An 18,868-nucleotide genomic window follows, 5' to 3' on the forward strand; every position below is an offset into this window, starting at 1 on the left:
TGGACCTTAGCCTTGAGCCGTCTGTAATGCTGCTTTGCTGCTCCCGAGTTGGGTTGTTGTTTATGATTCAAAAATGCCCTGCGCTTGCGATCTATTAGCTCTTGGATCTCCTGATCATTCTCATCAAACCAATCCTGGTGTTTCCTGGTTGAGTGACCGAGCATCTCTTCGCATGCACTGGTTATGGAGGCCTGGAGGGCAGACCAAGCACTGTGGGCATTCTGCGTCTCTGGGATTTCAAGGGTTGCCAAGTTAGTAGTGAGTGCCCCAGCATTGATTTTTTTGCGGCACTGCGTCTGCTGTTGTCACTGCTTTGGGGCTATATTGATGTTAATCCTTGCCACTGGACCAAGACCTAGCTCTGTCAAGCCCATGTGATGGCTGGGGTGCAACGGCCCACCCCACATTAAGAAAATCCACGCTCAGGCATCTTCCACCCTTCAGGATGTAGTTCGGGTCTTTCATTGAAACACCTGTGAACTCGGCCTTTTTTTCGCATGGAAGCAAGTCATCCTCGTTTCGTGGGACCGCCTATGATGATATTGATGTTGATGAAGGAGTGGATTAGGCGATGGTCCATCCAGCAGTCGTCAGCTCCTGTCATGGCGCGGGTGATGTGCACACCCTTGTGATCCCTGGCTCGAACGATGACGTAGTTGAGCAGGTGCCAGTGTTTGGAGCAAGGGTGTTGCCACGATGCCTTGTACTTATTCCTCTGGCGGGACAAGGCGTTGGTGATGACACGGTCGTGTTCTAGGCATTTTGTCAGGAGCAGTGTAGCATGCTGGAGTTGGTTTTCCCTACCCCCTCTCTGCCGATCACACCTCCCCAGAGCTCTGTGTCCTTACCGACCCTGGCATTGAAGTCACCGAGGAGGATCAGTTTATTGTCCGTAGGGATGCAGGACAGTGATTGTTCGAGGCTGGAGTAAAATCCCTCTTTGGCCTTATCTGTTTGACTCTCCGACTCACCCTATCCCAGAACCAGTGCGCCACAAACACTGACACATTGCAGTATACACACACTGTAACATTTCAGTATATACACACAGTCCTATTGCAGTATATACACACTGTCCCATTGCAGTATATACACACTGTCACATTGCAGCATATACACACTGTCTCATTGCAGCATATACACAGTATATACACAGTGTCACATTGCAGTATACACACACTGTCACATTGCAATATATACACACTGTCACATTGCAGTATATACATACTCTCACTGCCCTGGGTACATAGGCACACAGTTGTGCTTGATAAGATGCACATGTGCTGGAGTTGCACCAAATATACTGAACTAAGAAACAAAAACAGGAAATGCTGGGAACGCATTAGCAGGTCAAACTGCATCTGGGGAGAGAGAACAAGAGCAACATTCTGGGTATTGGCTGTGAGTTGCCAACTTTCCAGGATTACGCTGGAGTCCTCAGTATATAAAGATTAATCTCCTGGACACTGCTGAGAGCAACATGGGAGCACAAAATCAGAGGTGCAATGAAACATAATTGTGTTATTTATTTTATTTGAACATGTTCCTTTATTAGTTGTAAAAAATATTGAAGATTGGGGAAAAAAAGGCTGTTGGACTGACAGGCAAGAATCACCCAATCAGATAACCAAGAGTGTGATCGATTTCCGATTGGTGCAGGAAGGCAGAGCTCCGTGAGGATTGGCGGGTTGGGTGACCAATGGCGATGGTGTAGGGGCGGGGCGGTTGGCAATGAGAGATCATGTGATGAAACTCTGGGAATGTGTCCAACCCTGAGTTGGCAAGCCGAGTGTCGACCCTTCCTGGGAACACGTTGATGATCTGAAACATCGACTTGTGTTCGCTCGACAGACGCTGCCTGACCTGCTGAACGTCTTCTGGGTTTTGTTTCAGATTCCCAGCGCTATTTTTATTTTCATTTCTACTGAACTGTGAACCGCATGGCATCAGAATCACTTTCAATCCATTGCTGCCCCCTGGAGGAGTGCTACATTATTACAAGTGGGGTTTCCCCTACCAGTTTTTAATATCAAAGCTATGTAGTTCATCACCGCCTGCTCCACGACGACATGCAACCTTACCAACAGGTTCATTACAGACCCAATCCACGTACGGACCGGGGTCAAACAGAGCTGCATCATCGCCCCAACCTTCTTCTCAATCTTCCTCACTGCCATGCTCCACCTCACAGTCAACAAGCTCCCCTGGAGTGGAACTAAACTGTAGAACCAGTGGGAACCTATTCAACCTGCGCCACCTCCAGGCCAGATCCAAGATCACCCCAACCCCTGTTGTCGAGCTACAGTACACGGACGGCGCCTGCGTCTGCGCACATTCAGAGGCTGAACTCCAGGATATAGTCGAAGTATTTACTGAGGCATACGAAACCATGGTCCTTACGCTAAACATCCGTATGACAAAGGTCCTCCACCAGCCTGTCCTCGCCGCACAGCACTGCTCCCCAGTCATCAAGATCCACGGCACGGCCCTGGACACCATGCACCACTTCCCATACCTCGGGAGCCTCTTATCAACAAGAGCAGATATTGACGATGGAATTCAACATCGCCTCCAGTGTGCCAGTGAAGCCTTTGGCCGCCTGAGGAAAAGAGTGCTTGAAGACCAGGCACTCAAATGTGCCACCAAGCTCATGTTCTACAGGGCTGTAGTAATACCTGCCCTCCTGTATGGCTCAGAGACATGGACCATGTACAGCAGACACCTCAAGTCGCTGGAGAAATACCACCAACGATGTCTCCGCAAGATCCTACAAATCTCCTGGGAGGACAGACGCACCAATGTTAGCGGCACTGACCAGGCCAACATCTCCAGCATTGAAGCACTGACCACACTTGATCAGCTCTGCTGGGCAGGCCACATTGTTTGCATGCCAGACACGAGACTCCCAAAGCAAGCGCTCTACTCGGAACTCCTTCACGGCAAACGAGCCAAAGGTGGGCAGAGGAAACGTTACAAGGACACCCTCAAAGCCTCCCTGATAAAGTGCAACATCCCCACTGACATCTGGCCAAAGACCGTCCTAGTGGGGGAAGTGTATCCGGGAGGGCGCTGAGCACCTCGAGTCTCATCGCCGAGAGCATGCAGAAACCAAGCACAGGCAGTGGAAAGAGCATGCGGCAAACCTGTCCCAGCCACCCTTTCTCTCAAAGACTCTCTGTCCCACCTGTGACAGAGACTGTGGTTCTCGTATTGGACTGTTCAGCCACCTAAGGACTCACTTTGAGTGTGGAAGCAAGTCTTCCTCGATTCCGAGGGACTGCCTATGATGATGATGATGATAAATACCAATGACAGAGTGGTGGAAACACTCAACAGGCCATTTAGCCTTTTATGCAGACAACAACAACTAACATTTATATAACGCCTTTAACCCAATAAAACTCTGCATGTGCTTCGAAGGAGCGTTATCAAACAAAATTAGACATCGCGCCATACATGACCTCCGGACGTCTCAAATCACTTTACAGCCAATGAAGTACTTTTTGGAGTGTAGTCATTGTTGCAATGTGGGAAACGGGGAAGCTAATTTGTGCACAGCAAGCTCCCACAAACAGCAATGTGATAATGGCCAGATAATCTGTTTTTGTTTTATTGATTGAGGGATAAATATTGGTCAGGGCACTGGGGATAACTCCCCTGTTCTTCTTCAAAATAGTGCCATGGGATCTTTCACATCCACGTGAAAGAGCAGACCGGGCCTCGGCTTGACATCTCATCTGAAAGCCGGCACCTCTGAGAGTGCAGCACTCCCTCAGCACTGCACACCAGTGTCAGCCTAGATTTTGTGCTCAAGTCCCTGGATTGGGACTTAAACCCACAACCTTCGGACACAGAGGCGAGGGTGCTGCCCACTGAGGCCATAGCTGACACTTAAGGAGATAGTTGAACAGACTTGGTCAAAGAGGTAGGCTTTAAGGAGCAATATAAAGGAAAAGAGAGAGAGAGAGAGGCGGAGAGGTTTGAGGAGGGAATTCCGGTGCTTGGCACCAAGGTAGCTGAAGGCATGGCTGCCAAGAAGTGACCAGTTTTGAAATCAGTTGACCAGTGTTAATACAAGAAATACTTTCCTTCCTAGCATTGATTTGCCGTGTTTCTGAGACACACACTCCCCAGTGAATCAGTGCTGAGGACAGGCTGAGCTATAACACCGTGCTCGCACTGTGCCATAATATGTAGTGTTTGGTGTGCGCTGCACCAGTACTGACTACCCGGTCCTGCGCTCGCCTGTTGCAGTCTCCATCTGGAGCCATTCCCCAACAACCAGGCCGGTCAACTCTGCGACAGCTCACACCACCCACGGAGACAAATGGGGGGACGCCGCTGTCACGGCATCAAGCTCGATTTATGTTCGTGACTGGCTGCGATCTAGAGAAGTCTGTTGTTGGCTGTATGTTTTATAACAGAAAAGGGGTTTAAAGTTCAACAGGCAATGGAAATAGGTGCCTGTGGTTTATTGCAGAGGTACAACACCCCATTGCACCAGGACTGAGGCTCATACTTTGGGCTGACATTCCCAATGCAGCACTGAGGGAGTGCTGCACTGTCGGAGGGGCAGTACTGAGGGAGTGCTGCACTGTCGGAGGGGCAGTACCGAGGGAGTGCTGCACTGTCGGAGAGGCGGTACTGAAGGAGTGCTGCACTGTCGGAGAGGCGGTACTGAGGGAGTGCTGCACTGTCGGAGGGGCAGTACTGAGGGAGTGCTGCACTGTTGGAGAGGCGGTACTGAAGGAGTGCTGCACTGTCGGAGAGGCGGTACTGAGGGAGTGCTGCACTGTCGGAGAGGCGGTACTGAGGGAGTGCTGCACTGTCGGAGAGGCGGTACTGAAGGAGTGCTGCACTGTCGGAGGGGCGGTACTGAGGGAGTGCTGCACTGTCGGAGGACGGTACTGAGGGAGTGCTTCACTGTCGGAGTACTGAGGGAGTGCTGTACTGTCGGAGGGGCAGTACCGAGGGAATGCTACACTATCGGAGAGGCAGTACTAAGGTAGTGCTGCACTGTCAGATGGGCAGTACTGTGGGAGCGCTGCACGATCGGAGGGGCAGTATCGAGGGAGTGCTGCACTATCGGAGGGGCAGTACAGAGGGAGTGCTGTACTGTTGGAGGGGCGGTACTGAGGGAGTGCTGCACTGTCAGAGGGGCAGTACTGAGGGAGTGCTGCACTGTGGGGGGGCAGTACTGAGGGAGCACTGCATTGGCGGAAGTGCCGATATTTGGACAAAAGGTTAAACTAAGGCCTAGTCTGCCTGTTCCACTAAATATTATGATATCCAACCAGCAGGACAGAACCATCCAGAGGTGATGGCACAGTGGTATACAGTCAGGAGGGAGTGGCCCTGGGAGTCCTCAATATTGACATCGGTCCGAAGTCTTGTGGCATCAGGTCAAACATGGGCAAGGAAACCTCCTGCTGATTACCACCTACCGCCCTCCCTCAGCTGATGAATCAGTACTCCTCCATGTTGAACACCACTTGGAACAAGCACTGAGAGTAGCAAGGGCACAGAATGTACTCTGGGTGGGGGACTTTAATGTCCGTCACCAAGAGTGGCTCGGTAGCACCACTACTGACCGAGCTGGCTGAGTCCTGAAGGACATAACTGCCAGACTGGGCCTGTGGCAGCTGGTGAGAGAACCAACACGAGGGAAAAACCTCGTCCTCACCAATCTACCTGTCGCAGATGCATCTGTCCATGATAGCATTGGTAACAGCGATCACCGCACAGTCCTTGTGGGGACAAAGTCCCATCTTCACACTGAGGACACCATCCATCGTGTTGTGTGGCACTACCACCGTGCTAAATGGGACAGATTCAGAACAGGTCGAGCAGCTCAAAACTGGGCATCCATGAGGCGCTGTGGGCCATCAGCAGCAGCAGAATTGTATTCCACCACAATCTGTAACCTCATGACCCGGCATATCCCTCACTCTATCCATTACCATCAAGCCAGGGGACCAACCCTGGTTCAATGAGGAGTGCAGGAGAGCATGCCAGGAGCAGCACCAGGCGTACCTAAAGATGAGGTGCCATCCTGGGGAAGCTGCAACACAGGACTACATGCATCATTGAATCATAGAATGGTACAGCACCGAAGGACATTCGGCCCATCGAGTCATTGCCGGCATTTCGAAGAGCAATCCAGTTAGTCTCACTCCCCCGCTCTGTCCCAGATCCTTGCAAGTTTTTCTCCTTTAAGTCCCTTTCAATTCCATTTTGAAGGTTACTATTGAATCTAGCAGTGTATTCCAGATCCTAACCACTCGTTGCGTAAATTATTTTTTCCTCATGTCGCCTCTCGTTCTTTTGCCAATCACATTAAATCTGTGCCGTCTGGTTATCGACCCTTCACAGTTTCTCTTTATTTACTCTATCTAAACCCTTCATGATTTTAAACACCTTGATCAAATCTCCTCTTAGCCTTCTCTGCTCTAAATCTCGATCTCTCTAAACTTCAAATAGCTTCTGGGCTTCACTGGCCTGCTACATTAACTACTATATTTAAACAGGCCTGTATAACCTGAGCTTTTCCCCTGTATATTCACATGCCAACTTTGGCTGACGCTCCGGACCCGAGCCATTCAATCCTTTTACACTTTTACCCCCTCTTTTCTTTTTCTCTCTATACCTCCCTAACCCTTTCATCTCCCTTTCATCTCTCCTCTCTCAGATGCTCTGCCCTCCCCAAATCCCTACTCCAATCCTTCATTAGTCTTCGACCTTCCTACTCTCCTGCAGCCGTCCCAGGTTTGACTCCCTCCTAGACAAGCCTACAGCTTCTCCCTGTGCTTCTCTTGGCCTACTACGAAGGGCCCACCGAGGCACTCGTCGCTACCTCCTTACGAGCAGCAACTCCAACTGTCCCATCCTCTCTTGTCGACCTTCCTGGCCAGCACACCCACTGGGGGCTAATATTGCAAATATCTCGCCATCCAACACACCCCCCCACCCCCATGGCTGACCCTGTGGACGCAGGCAGTGGGGCAGCCATCACCGACCCTCGCCACAGCTCCCTCCAGAATGTCTGCCCGCTTGCTAACAAGGCCCCTGCCTTCCATGAACTTATCGTGGATGATGGCATCGACATCATGGCCCTGAAAACTTGGTTGAGGGGTAATGACTCGTTACCCTTAGCTGAAGTCTCCCTGCCTGGCTACACCTTCCACCACTTGCCCCGCTCAGACCGCTGTGGTGGTGGTGTGACTCTCATCACCAAATCACACCTTGGTCTGAACCCCGACTCCTCCAGCACTTTCTCCTCCTTTGTCTATCTCCCTCTATTCCACCCCTTTCACCTCTCATTTAAAATTCTCATTCTCTACCACCCACCCAAGTACTGTAAACATTTTATCACGGATATATCCTCACTGCTTTCCTCCCTCAGCCTCTGCACCGAGCGACTACTCATCCTCGGTGATTTCAACCTCCATCTCAATTCACTATGCTCTCCCTCCTCCTTTCCTTCCTTAATCTCTCCCTCCATGTAAACTCCCCAACCCATATTCACGGCTATCCCCTCGACCTTGCCATCTCTTGTGGCCTCGCTACTCCCATCGTGTCAATCGCAGATAAGGCCATTTCTGGACACTTCCTCGTATCGCTCTCCATCCACAGCATCCTTCCATCCCCCCCAACCCTATCTCCTTCTGTGTCCGACCATGGAAAAAACTCTCTCCCGACTCTCTTACAACTTATGAACTCCCGACTGTCCAGTCTTTGGCAGTCCATTCACCATGACATTTCTGCAGCTACTACTGAGCTGCTCAATCACACCCTCACCACCATCTTTGATGCCCTAGTCCCTATTAAAACAATTACTCTCTCTCACCCTGGCCGTTCTCCCGATACAGCCCTTATCTTCACTCCCTCAAGTCCAAGGGATGCAGACTTGAACGGGTGTGGCACACAATGTGATTCACTGCCCGATCTGCTTGACCACGAAAAGCATTATCGGGTCCTTCTCTCGTCTGCCAAAATTGCTCACTATTCCAGAATCATTCTGGAATGCAAAGATAAACTCCAGCTTCTATTCTCCACTGCTAAACATCTTCTTAAACTCCTCTCCTCAGTCTCTACCCTCACCTCTGACAATACGTGTGAGGAGTCATGGATTGCTTTGTCTCTTAAGATGGAGACCATCTGTTCAGCTACCTCTTCCATTCCTTCCCCTAGCCCACTGGGCCAAACTGTCTCTAAGGTTCTGCCCTGCCCAAGCCCTGACCTCACATCTTTCTCCAGTTTCTCTCCGATCTCCCCTCATGACCTTTCCGAGCTGATCCTGTCCATGAGACACACTTCCTGGTTCCTTGACTCTATTCCCACTAAACTGCTGACCACCCAACTTCCTTTTCTGGCTCCCATGTTAGCTGACATTGCTAACCGTTCTCTCTCCTCAGGTACTGTCCCCCTCTCCCTCAAACCTACCATCATCACCTTCTCCTCAAAAGACCAACCCTTGACCCCATTGTGCTTGCTAGCTATCACCCTATTTCCAACCTCCCTTTCCTCTCCAAAGTCCTTAAACGTGTTGTCGCCTCCCAAATCTGTGCCCATCATTCCTGCAACTCCATGTTTGAATCCCTCCAATCTGGTTTCCGCCCCTGCCACAGTACTGAAACGGCTCTCATTAAAGTCACAAATGAGATCCTTTGTGAATGTGGCAAAGGTAAACTATCCCTCCTCGTCCTTCGTGACTTGTCTGCAGCCATTGACACAATTGACCCTTTATCTTTCTCCAATGCCTCGCCACCATCATCCAGCTGGGTGGGACTGCACTCACCTGGTTCCATTCTTATCTATCTGATCGTAGCCAGAGAATCACCTGCAATGGCTTCTCTTCCCACTCCCGCATCATTACCTCTGGTGTTCCCCACGGATCTGTCCTTGGCCCCCTCCTATTTCTCATCTCTATGTTTCCCCTTGGTGACATCATCCAAAAACACAGTGTCAGTTTCCACATGTATGTTGATGACACCCAGCTCTACCTCACTACCACGTCTCTCAACCCCTCCAAGGTCCCTAAATTGTCAGACTGCTTATCCCTGCCACATACTCCGTTCCCTAGCCACTGACTCCATCCCTCTCCCCAATTTTTGTCTGAGCTGAACCACATGTTCACAACTTTGGTGTCATGTTTGAACCTTAAATGAGCTTTTCAACACATATCCACAGCATAACTAAGACCGCTTATTTCCACCTCCGTAACATTGCCCGTCTCTGCTGCTGAAACCCTCATTCATGCCTGTGTTACCTCTAGACTTGACTATTCCAATGCACTCCTGGCTAGCCTCCCACATTCTACCCTAAATAAACTTGAGTTGATCCAAAACTCGGCTGCCCGTGTCCTAGCTCGCACCAAGTCCCTGTGCTCGCTGATCTACATTGGCTCCCGGTTAAGCAACGCCTCGATTTCAAAATTCTCAGTCTTGTTTTCAAATCCCTCTACGGTCTCGCCCCTCCCTATCTCTGTAATCTCCTCCAGCCCTTACAACCCGCCAAAGATATCTGCACTCCTCTAATTCTGCCCTCTTGAGCCCTCTCTGATTATAATCGCTCAACCGTTGTTGGCCGTGCCTTCTGTTGCCTAGACCCCAAGCTCTGGAACTCCCTGCCTAAACCTCTCCGCCTCTGTACCTCTCTCTCCTTCTTTAAGACGCTCCTTAAAATGTACCTCTTTGACCAAGCTTTCGGTCACCTGCGCTAATTTCTCCTTATGTGGCTTGGAGTCACATTTTTTGTCTCATGATACTTCTGTGATACTATGTTGAAGGCGCTATATAAATATATAAATAAGTTGTTGTTATTGTTGTAAGGAGAAAAGCACTAGCGTCTGTTCCTTGGTAAACACCAATGCAACGTACTCATTTAGTACTTTAGCCGTGCCTTCTGCCTTCACCAATAGATCTCCATTTTGGTCCTTAATTGGCCTCACCTCTCCTCTGACAACCCTTTTACTGTTAATATAAAGACCTTTGGATTCCCTGTTATGTTAGTCGCCAATCTATTCTGTACTGTCTCTTTGCCCCTCTTATTTCCTTTCCACTTCTCCTCTGTACTTTTTATATTCAGCCTGATTCTGCCTTGTATTATCAAGCTGACATCTATCATACATACCCCCTTTTCTGCTTCATCTTACACTTCGACTCGTCAACTCGTTCATCATTCAGGGAGCTCTGCCTTTGGTTGCCCTTCCTTTCCCCCTCGTAGAAATATACTTGGACTGAAGCCAAACCATCTCCTCTTTAAAGGCCGCCCATTGCTCCATCACATTTCTGCCTGACACTCTTTGACTCACTCCTCAATGCACTGAAATTAGCCCTCCTTCAGTTGTACTTTTATTCTAGATTACTCATTGTCCTTCTCTATAACTAATCTAAACCTTACGATACTATGATCACCATTCCCAAGATGCTCCCCCACTGTGGCAATCTCCACTTGCCTTCATTCCCAGGACGAGATCCAGCAATGCCTCCAACCTTGTTGGGCAGGAAACATACAGATCAAGAAAGTTCTCCTGAATACACTTCAAAAATTCGTACGCCTCTCTACCCTTAACATAATCACTGCCCCATTCAATATTGAGGTAGTTAAAGTCTCTCATTATCACTACTCTATAAGTTCATGTGTCTCTCAGTAATTTATTTTCTTTCTTTCTCTCTCAATGTTCTTGCAAATCTGCTCCTCTAACTCCTTCTCTGTATGCAAACCAGTGAAAGCAGCATGCTATTGACAGAACCAAGCCATCCCATGACCAACGGATCAGATTAAAGCTCTGCGGTCCTGCCACATCCAGTTGTGAATGGTGGTGGTCCATTAAGCAACTAACGGGAGGAGGAGGCTCCATGAACATCCCCATTCTCAATGATGGCAGAGCCCAGCACGTGAATGCAAAAGACAAGGCTGAAGTGTTTGCAACCATCTTCAGCCAGAAGTGCCGAGTGCATGATCCATATCGGCCTCCTCCTGAGGTCCCCACCATCACAGAAGCCGGTCTTCAGCCAATTCGATTCCCTCCACTTGATATCAAGAAGCGGCTGAGTGCACTGGATACAGCAAAGGCTATGGGCCCCGACAACATCCCGGCTGTCGTACTGAAGACTTGTGCTCCAGACCTAGCCACCTCGAGCCAAGCTGTTCCAGTACAACTACAACACTGGCATCTATCTGACAATGTGTAAAATTGCCCAGGTATGTCTTGTCCACAAAAAGCATATCAAATCCAAACCAGCCAATTACCGCCCAATCAGTTTACTCGCAATCATCAGCGAAGTGATAAAAGGTGTCGTCAATAATGCTATCAAGCAGCACTTACTCACCAATAACCTGCTCACCGATGCCCAGTTTGGGTTCCGTTAGGACTACTCGGCTCCAGACCTCACTACAGCCTTGGTCCAAACATTGACATAAGAGCTGATTTCCAGAGGTGAGATGAGAGTGACTGCCCTTGATATCAAGGCAGCATTTGACTGAGTGTGACTTCAAGGAATCCTAGTAAAATTGAAGACAATGGAAGTCAGGGAGAAAACTCTCCATCAGGCTGGAGTCATACCTGGCACAAAGGAAGGTGGCTGTGGTTATTGGAGGTCAATCATCTCAGCCCCAGGACATCGCTGCAGGAGTTCCTCAGGGAAGTGTCCTAGTCCAACCATCTTCTACTGCTTCACCAATGACCTTCCCTCCATCATAAGGTCAGAAGTGGGGATATTAGTAGATGATTGCAGTGTTCAATTCCATTCACAACTCCTCAGATAATGAAGCAGTTCGTGCTGCATGCAGCAAGACCTGGACAACATTCAGGCTTGGGCTGATAAATGGCAAGTAACATTCATGCCTCACACATGCCAGACAATGACTATCTCCAATGAGAGCTTCTAACCACCTCCCCTTGACATTCAACGGCATTACTATCGCTGAATCTCCCGCCATCAACATCCTGGGGGTCACCATTGACCAGAAACTTAACTGGACCAGCCACATAAATACTATCGTAACAAGAGCGGGTCAGAGACTGGGTATTCTGTGGCGAGTGTCTCACCTCCTGACTCCCTAAAGACTTTCCACCATCTACAAGGCACAAGTCAGGAGTGTGATGGAATATTCTCCATTTGCCTGGATGAGTGCAGCTCCAACAGCACTCAAGAAGCTCGACACCATCCAGGACATACCATCTACAAGGTGCACTGCAGCAACTCGCCAAGATTTCTTCGACAGCACCTCCCAAACCCGCGACCTCTACCACCTAAAAGGACAAGGGCAGCAGGCGCATGGGAACACCACCACCTCCACGTTCCCCTCCAAGTCACACATCAACCTGACTTGGAAATATATCGCCGTTCCTTCATCATCGCTGGGTCAAAATCCTGGAGCTCCCTCCCGAACAGCACTGTGAGAGAACATTCACCACATGGACTGCAGTGGTTCAAGAAGGTGGCTCACCACCACCTTCTCAAGGACAATTAGAGATGGGCAATAAATGCTGGCCTTGCCAGCGACATCCATATCCGTGAATAAATAAAAAAAAATCTAGAATTCCGCGGCACTGTTTAGCAAAGAACAGGGAGCCTTCCTGTTGCACTGGCCAACATTGCTCGCTCAACTGACGGACTGGCTCTCATGTTTGGCCACAGCACAAATTGCAACTTCTCGGAAGGCAAGTCATCGTGTGAGGCACTTTGAGTCATTTTCATGATGTGATAAGAATCATAGAATCATACAGCCATTCGGCCCATCATGCCCAAGTCAGCTCTGTAAAAGAGCTGGCCAATTCGTTCCACATGCCCTGCTGTTTCCTCGTGGCTCTGACAATTTTGAAAGTTATGGTTGAATCTGCTTCCATCTCCCTTTCAGGCTGTGCATTCCAGATCATAACAGACTAAAGTTGGAGCTATGTATCAGTTCAAAGATGGGCTGCATTTCAACATAAGAACATAAGAAATAGGAGCAGGAGTCGGCCATTTGGCCCCTCGAGCCTGCTCCGCCATTGAATAAGATCATGGCTGATCTGATCATGGACTCAGCTCCACTTCCCTGCCCGCCCCCCATAACGCTTTATTCCTTTATTGCTCAAAAATCTGTCTATCTGCACCTTAAATATATTCAATGACCCAGCCTTCACAGCTCTCTGGTTTAGAGAATTCCATAGATTTAAAACCCTCTGAGAGAAGAAATTCCTCCTCGTCTCCGTTTTAAATGGGCGTCCCCTTATTCTGAGACTATGTCCCCGAGTTTTAGTTTCCCCTATGAGTGGAAATATCCTCTCTGCATCCACCTTGTCAAGCCCCCTCATTATCTTATATGTTTCGATAAGATCACCTCTCATTCTTTTGAACTCCAATGGGTATAGGCCCAACCTACTCAACCTATCTTCATAAGTCAACCCCCTCCTCTCCGTAATCAACCTAGTGAACCTTCTCTGAACAGCCTCCAATGTAAGTATATCCTTCCTTAAATAAGGAGACCAAAACTGTATGCAGTACTCCAGGTGTGGCCTCACCAATACCCTGTACAGTTGTAGCAGGATTTCTCTGCTTTTATACTATATCCCCCTTGCAATAAAGGCCAACATTCCATTTGCCTTCCTGATTACTTGCTGTTCCTGAATAGTAAGTTTTTGTGTTTCATGCACAAGGACCCCCAGGTCCCTCTGTACTGCAGTACTTTGCAATTTTTCTCCATTTAAATTATAACTTGCTTTTCTGCCAAAGTGGATTACCTCACATTTTCCCACATTATATTCCATCTGCCAAATATTTGCCCACTCACTTAACCTGTATATATCCCTTTGCAGATTCTTTGTAGCCTCCTCACAACTTACTTTCCCACCCATCTTTGTAACATCAGCAAACTTGACTACATTACACTTGGTCCCTTCATCCAAGTCATTAATACAGATTGTAAATAGTTGAGGCCCCAGCACCGATCCCTGCGGCACCCCACTAGTCACTGTTTGCCAACCAGAAAATGACCCATTTATCCCGACTCTCTGTTTTCTGTTAGTTAGCCAATTCTCTATCCATGCTAATATATTACCCCCAACTCTGTGAGCTTGTGAAGTAACCTTTTATGTGGCACCTTATCGAATGCCTTCTGGAAATCCAAATACAGCACATCCACTGGTTCCCCCTTATCCACCCTGCTCGTTATGTCATCAAAGAACTCTAGCAAATTTGTCAAACATGATTTCCCTTTCAGAAAATCATGCTGACTCTGCTTGATTGAATCATGCTTTTCCAAATGTCCCGTTACTGCTTCCTTAATAATGGACTCCAGCATTTTACCAACGACCGATGTTAGGCTAACTGGTCTATAGTTTCCTGGTTTTTGTCTGCCTCCTTTTTTAAATAGGGGCATTACATTTGCGATTTTCCAATCTGCTGGAACCGTCCCAGAATCCATGGAATTTTGGTAGATTACAACCAATGCATCCACTATCTCTCCAGCCACTTCTTTTAAGACCCTAGGATGTAAGCCATCAGGTCCATGGGACTTGTCCGCCTTTAGTCCCATTATTTTACCAAGTACTACTTCATTAATGATAGTGATTGTATTAAGTTCCTCCCTCCCTATAGCCCCTTGATTATCCACTATTGGGATGTTTTTAGTGTCTGCTACCGTGAAGAATAATACAAAATATTTGTTCAACGTCTCTGCCATTTCCCTGTTCCCCATTATTAATCCCCCAGTCTCATCTTCTCAGGGACCAACATTTATTTTAGCCACTCTTTTCTTTTTTATGTGCCTGTAGAAACTCTTACTATCTGTTTTGATATTTCGTGCTAGTTTACTTTCATAATCTATCTTCCCTCTCTTTATCGTTTCAAGTAGGCCTCTCATCGGGACTGATGCATTTTGAAGTGTTTGCACTTTTTCTTTATATCCCTACTGCAGAGAAATAAAACTCTGCTCACCACATTATCAAAGGATAGAGAGGCACTGGAGAAGGTGCAATAAAGATTTACCAGGCTGATACCAGAACTGAAAGATTATACCCATCAGGCAAGATTGAATAGGTTGGCGCTCCTTCTCTGGAAAAGAAAAGATGAAGGTCTTTCAGATTATGAAAGGTTTTGATAAGGTAGCTGTTGAAAAAACGTTTCTGCTTGTGGGGAAAACTAGCGGCCATAAATATAAGATAGTCACTAGTAAATCCATTAGGAAATTCAGGAGAAACTTCTTCACCCAGAGAGTGGTTAGAATGTGGAACTCGCTGCCACAGGGAGTAGTTGAGGCAAATGACAGTTAAAGGAAAGCTAGATAAATACGAGGGAGAAAGAAATAGAAGGATATACTGATCTGGTTGGATGAAGACTGGTGGGAGGAGACTCATGTTGAGCTGAATTACCTGTTTCCTGCTGTAAATTCTATATAAATCTCAGTATTTGCTGCTGGTTAAACTGCACCACATCGCACCTCATCACGTGATGTGAATCAATGGCGAAGTCCGCCCCTGTGTTTTGGTTCACAGTGGTGAGGTCCCTCCACTGAGGCTCACCCCTGCTCACAGCACGGAAACGGCCCGAATCCAAAGCCACGATTGCTTTCCTTTGTCACTAGTGCGTTATCCCTCTTGTTCCCTCCGCAAAAACAACAGCCGACCAGACAATCAATTGTCCTGTCTCCTCTCCATCGCATCGAGCTCTGGCTGACTGGCCGGCTTTCATCCCATTCCTAACTGGACAAAACCAGCCCAGCTCCAGCAATCCCTCCCTCAAACGATCAACTCCGGAGTCCCCCAGCGATCTGTCCTGAACCCCCCCCCCCCTCCTGCTGCACTGCTGGTGCCTATATTCAATATTCTCTAGAGGTTAGAAAAATGCGAGGTGATCTCATTGAAACATACACAATTCTTACAGGGCTAGACAAGGTAGATGCAGGGAGGATGTTTCCTTGGCTGGAAAGTCTAGAACCGGGGGTCACAGTCTCAGAATAAGGAGTCGGCCATTTAAGACTGAGATGAGAAGAAACTTCTTCACTTAGAGGGTGGTGAATCTTTGGAATTCTCTACCCCAGAGGGCTGTGGAGGCTCAGTATTTGAGTATATTCAAGACAGAGATCGATAGATTTTTGGATATTAAGGGAATCAAGGGATATGGGGATACTGCAGGGAAGTGGAGTTAAGGTAGAAGATCAGCCAGGATCTTATTGAATGGCTCAAGGGGCCAAGTGGCCTAATCCTGCTCCTAATTCTTATGTTACCATCTGCACACATGACATCAGCTTCTGCATAACGCTCCACTTTCCCTCCACTGCTCTGTGCTGCAGGTCTCACATCCAATCTTGGAGGAGTCCCCACTGTCTCCAGTTAAACACTCGGAGGATTCAAGCTGATGTCTTTGGCCTTCCCTGCCACAAGCTCTGCTTCCTTACTGCCGACCAGACACTGCCTCAGGTTCAATGGGCCTGTTTGTAGCCTTGGTATTTGGTTTGACCCCCAAGACCAATTTCACACCCCGTATCCTCTCCATCACAAAGGCTGCTTCCCTTCACCTCTGTAATATCACCCGTCTCCACCCAAACCTCAGCCTCTTCACCACTGAAATCCTCAATTACTTCCAGACTTGACCATTACAAGGGTCTGCTTGCTGGACTCCCATTCTCCATAAACTCCAACTTGTGATAACTAGGCCACACAGCTCCTGTCCCACAGTGAGTTGCACTCATCCATCACCTCACTGATATACACGAGGGGGTCGAAAATGCCCCCCACTCCAAATGGGGCAGATAATCCGAATAAAATGAATATTCGCCGCACGAATTCAAGGGGCAGAGAATAGAGGAAAATTGCTCTCTTTTGCTTGTCTAGTTCGAAGCGGTAGTGCTTGAGGGCGTGAAGTGCTCTTGGAGCGGGACGAAAGGCAGGCGGTGTCATGAGCGCGCGCTGAGCATGTCAGCGCCACATCGCACTGGCACGTCACAACGTCCCTCCCCTTCACTTAAAGGGGCAGGCCGCTGCGAGCTCTGCAGCCACTTTAGTGGCGCCCAATGGGCCACCAGGGAGGCCTTCGGCCTGGTCAGCGGCCTGGTATCCAAGAGGTGTGTGAGGCGGCCTGTTGGCGGCCCGGCCGAACCCGTGGCCGACAATGAAATAAAATGCCAGCCGCGGCAGTGTGCCCTCCCCATTAAGGGCGGATACGCCGCACAGCCACTGACAGCTTCCCGACGGGAAAAGCTGTCGGGGACACCGAGCGTCGGTCACTCCGCTCCTGCGGGACAATTTCCTTCATGGGGCGGGGGGGGGGGGGGGGGGGAGGGGTCGGCGCTGGGCGGAAAGAGGTCGGCATGCGGCCGACTGGGCGGGAACACGGGCGGGGCAGAGACACCTTTCTGCCGCTCCCGGCCCTGGGGCAATTCCGGATGGGTCAGCCCCTGGTCGGAAAGGCCTTACCGCCCCATTTCTGCCTCTTAAAGGCGGTAATGGACCTTAGCTCTTTCAGCCTTGCCTTTAAGTCCCTCCAGGGACTGCCCCTTCCAATCTCTTACCCGCTCCATCCTGCATGCCTTCCCCACTCTGCTCCTCTGACTCTAGCCTCTGCATTCCCTCCTCCCTTGTCCTTCTAATGGTGGCAGACTCGTTCCGTGCTTTGGGCCTACACTTTGCAGGGCCCTCCCTAAATTTCTCCATCGGTCTCTCTGCCTTTAAAATCCTTCCCCAAAGTCCATTTCTAATACTGACTCTTTGCTCAGCTATCCTAGCTGATCCCTTCTCGGCTCAGCCTCGCCGATCTGTGCAGTGAATTGCGATGTTTCTTGGGCTGGTGTGTGTGAGTCTGTTGTCACTATAGATCCCCAGCATTGAAGCACTGACCACACTTGATCAGCTTCGCTGGGCAGGCCACATTGTCCGCATGCCTGACACGAAACTCCCAAAGTAAGCGCGCTACTCCAAACGCCTTCACAGCAAACGAGCCAAAGATGGGCAGAGGAAATGTTACACGGACACCCTCATAGCATCCCTGATAAAATGCAACATCCCCACTGACACCTGGGAGTCCCTGGCCAAAGACCGCCCTAAGTGGCGGAAGTGCATCCGGGAGGGCGCTGAGCACCTCGAGTCTCAACGCCGAGAGCATGCAGAAATCAAGCGCAGGCAGCGGAAAGAGCGTGCGGCAAACCAGTCCCACCCACCCCTTCCCTCAATGACTATCTGTCCCACCTGTGACAGGGACTGTGGCTCTCATATTGGACTGTTCAGCTACCTAAGGACTCATTTTAAGAGTGAAAGCAAGTCTTCCTCGATTCCGAAGGACTGCCTATGATGATGACTATAGACACCACATGCTGTTTGGGGAGGGCTGAATCTGCAGGATCAGCTCGTGGTTATGTGTTCTCTGGGTTTTTACCCAATAGATACTATTCTTAGGCTGAGCCACTTGCGGCCAATCTTTCCGTTTCGAATCAGACTTACCTCTACACCCTGCCCTAGTTTGCAGCAAGCCCCATGATCGAAAAAAAAGCCCTTGTCACGGTGTGTCTGTTTGCCGGTTATATCAGGTGCCCCCACATGATCTTCCCCTACCTTGTAACGCAGTGGAAGGAACATCCGATTATACAATGGCTGCGGCCATTAAATTTTATTAAGTAGGTAATGGACAATTCCACAGTGACAATGACACACTGTATGAATCTCGCTGGCCTATTTCTCTCTCTCTCTCTCTGATGGCTTAAGACTGATTACTCAGTTGGAACAAAGCAGGCTGAGAAATATATATGCACCTCATTGAATATATTTAAGGCAGAGATAGACAGATTTTTGAGCGATAAGGGAGCAAAGGGCTATGGGGAGTGGGCAGGGAAGTGGAGCTGAGTCCATGATCAGATCAGCCATGATCTTATTGAATGGCGGAGCAGGCTC

The 18,868-nt window shown here is 49.0% G+C and overlaps 1 long non-coding RNA gene across 3 annotated transcripts in view; it reads left to right on the forward strand.

Moving 5' to 3' along the window:
• Positions 1-18,868, forward strand: part of LOC139279919 (uncharacterized) — a 74,974-nt gene that overhangs the window by 27,554 nt on the left and 28,552 nt on the right. The window lies entirely within an intron of this gene.

The sequence above is a fragment of the Pristiophorus japonicus genome, chromosome 14 (assembly GCF_044704955.1).
Source record: "Pristiophorus japonicus isolate sPriJap1 chromosome 14, sPriJap1.hap1, whole genome shotgun sequence".
In the NCBI taxonomy this organism is placed as follows: Eukaryota; Metazoa; Chordata; class Chondrichthyes; family Pristiophoridae; genus Pristiophorus; species Pristiophorus japonicus.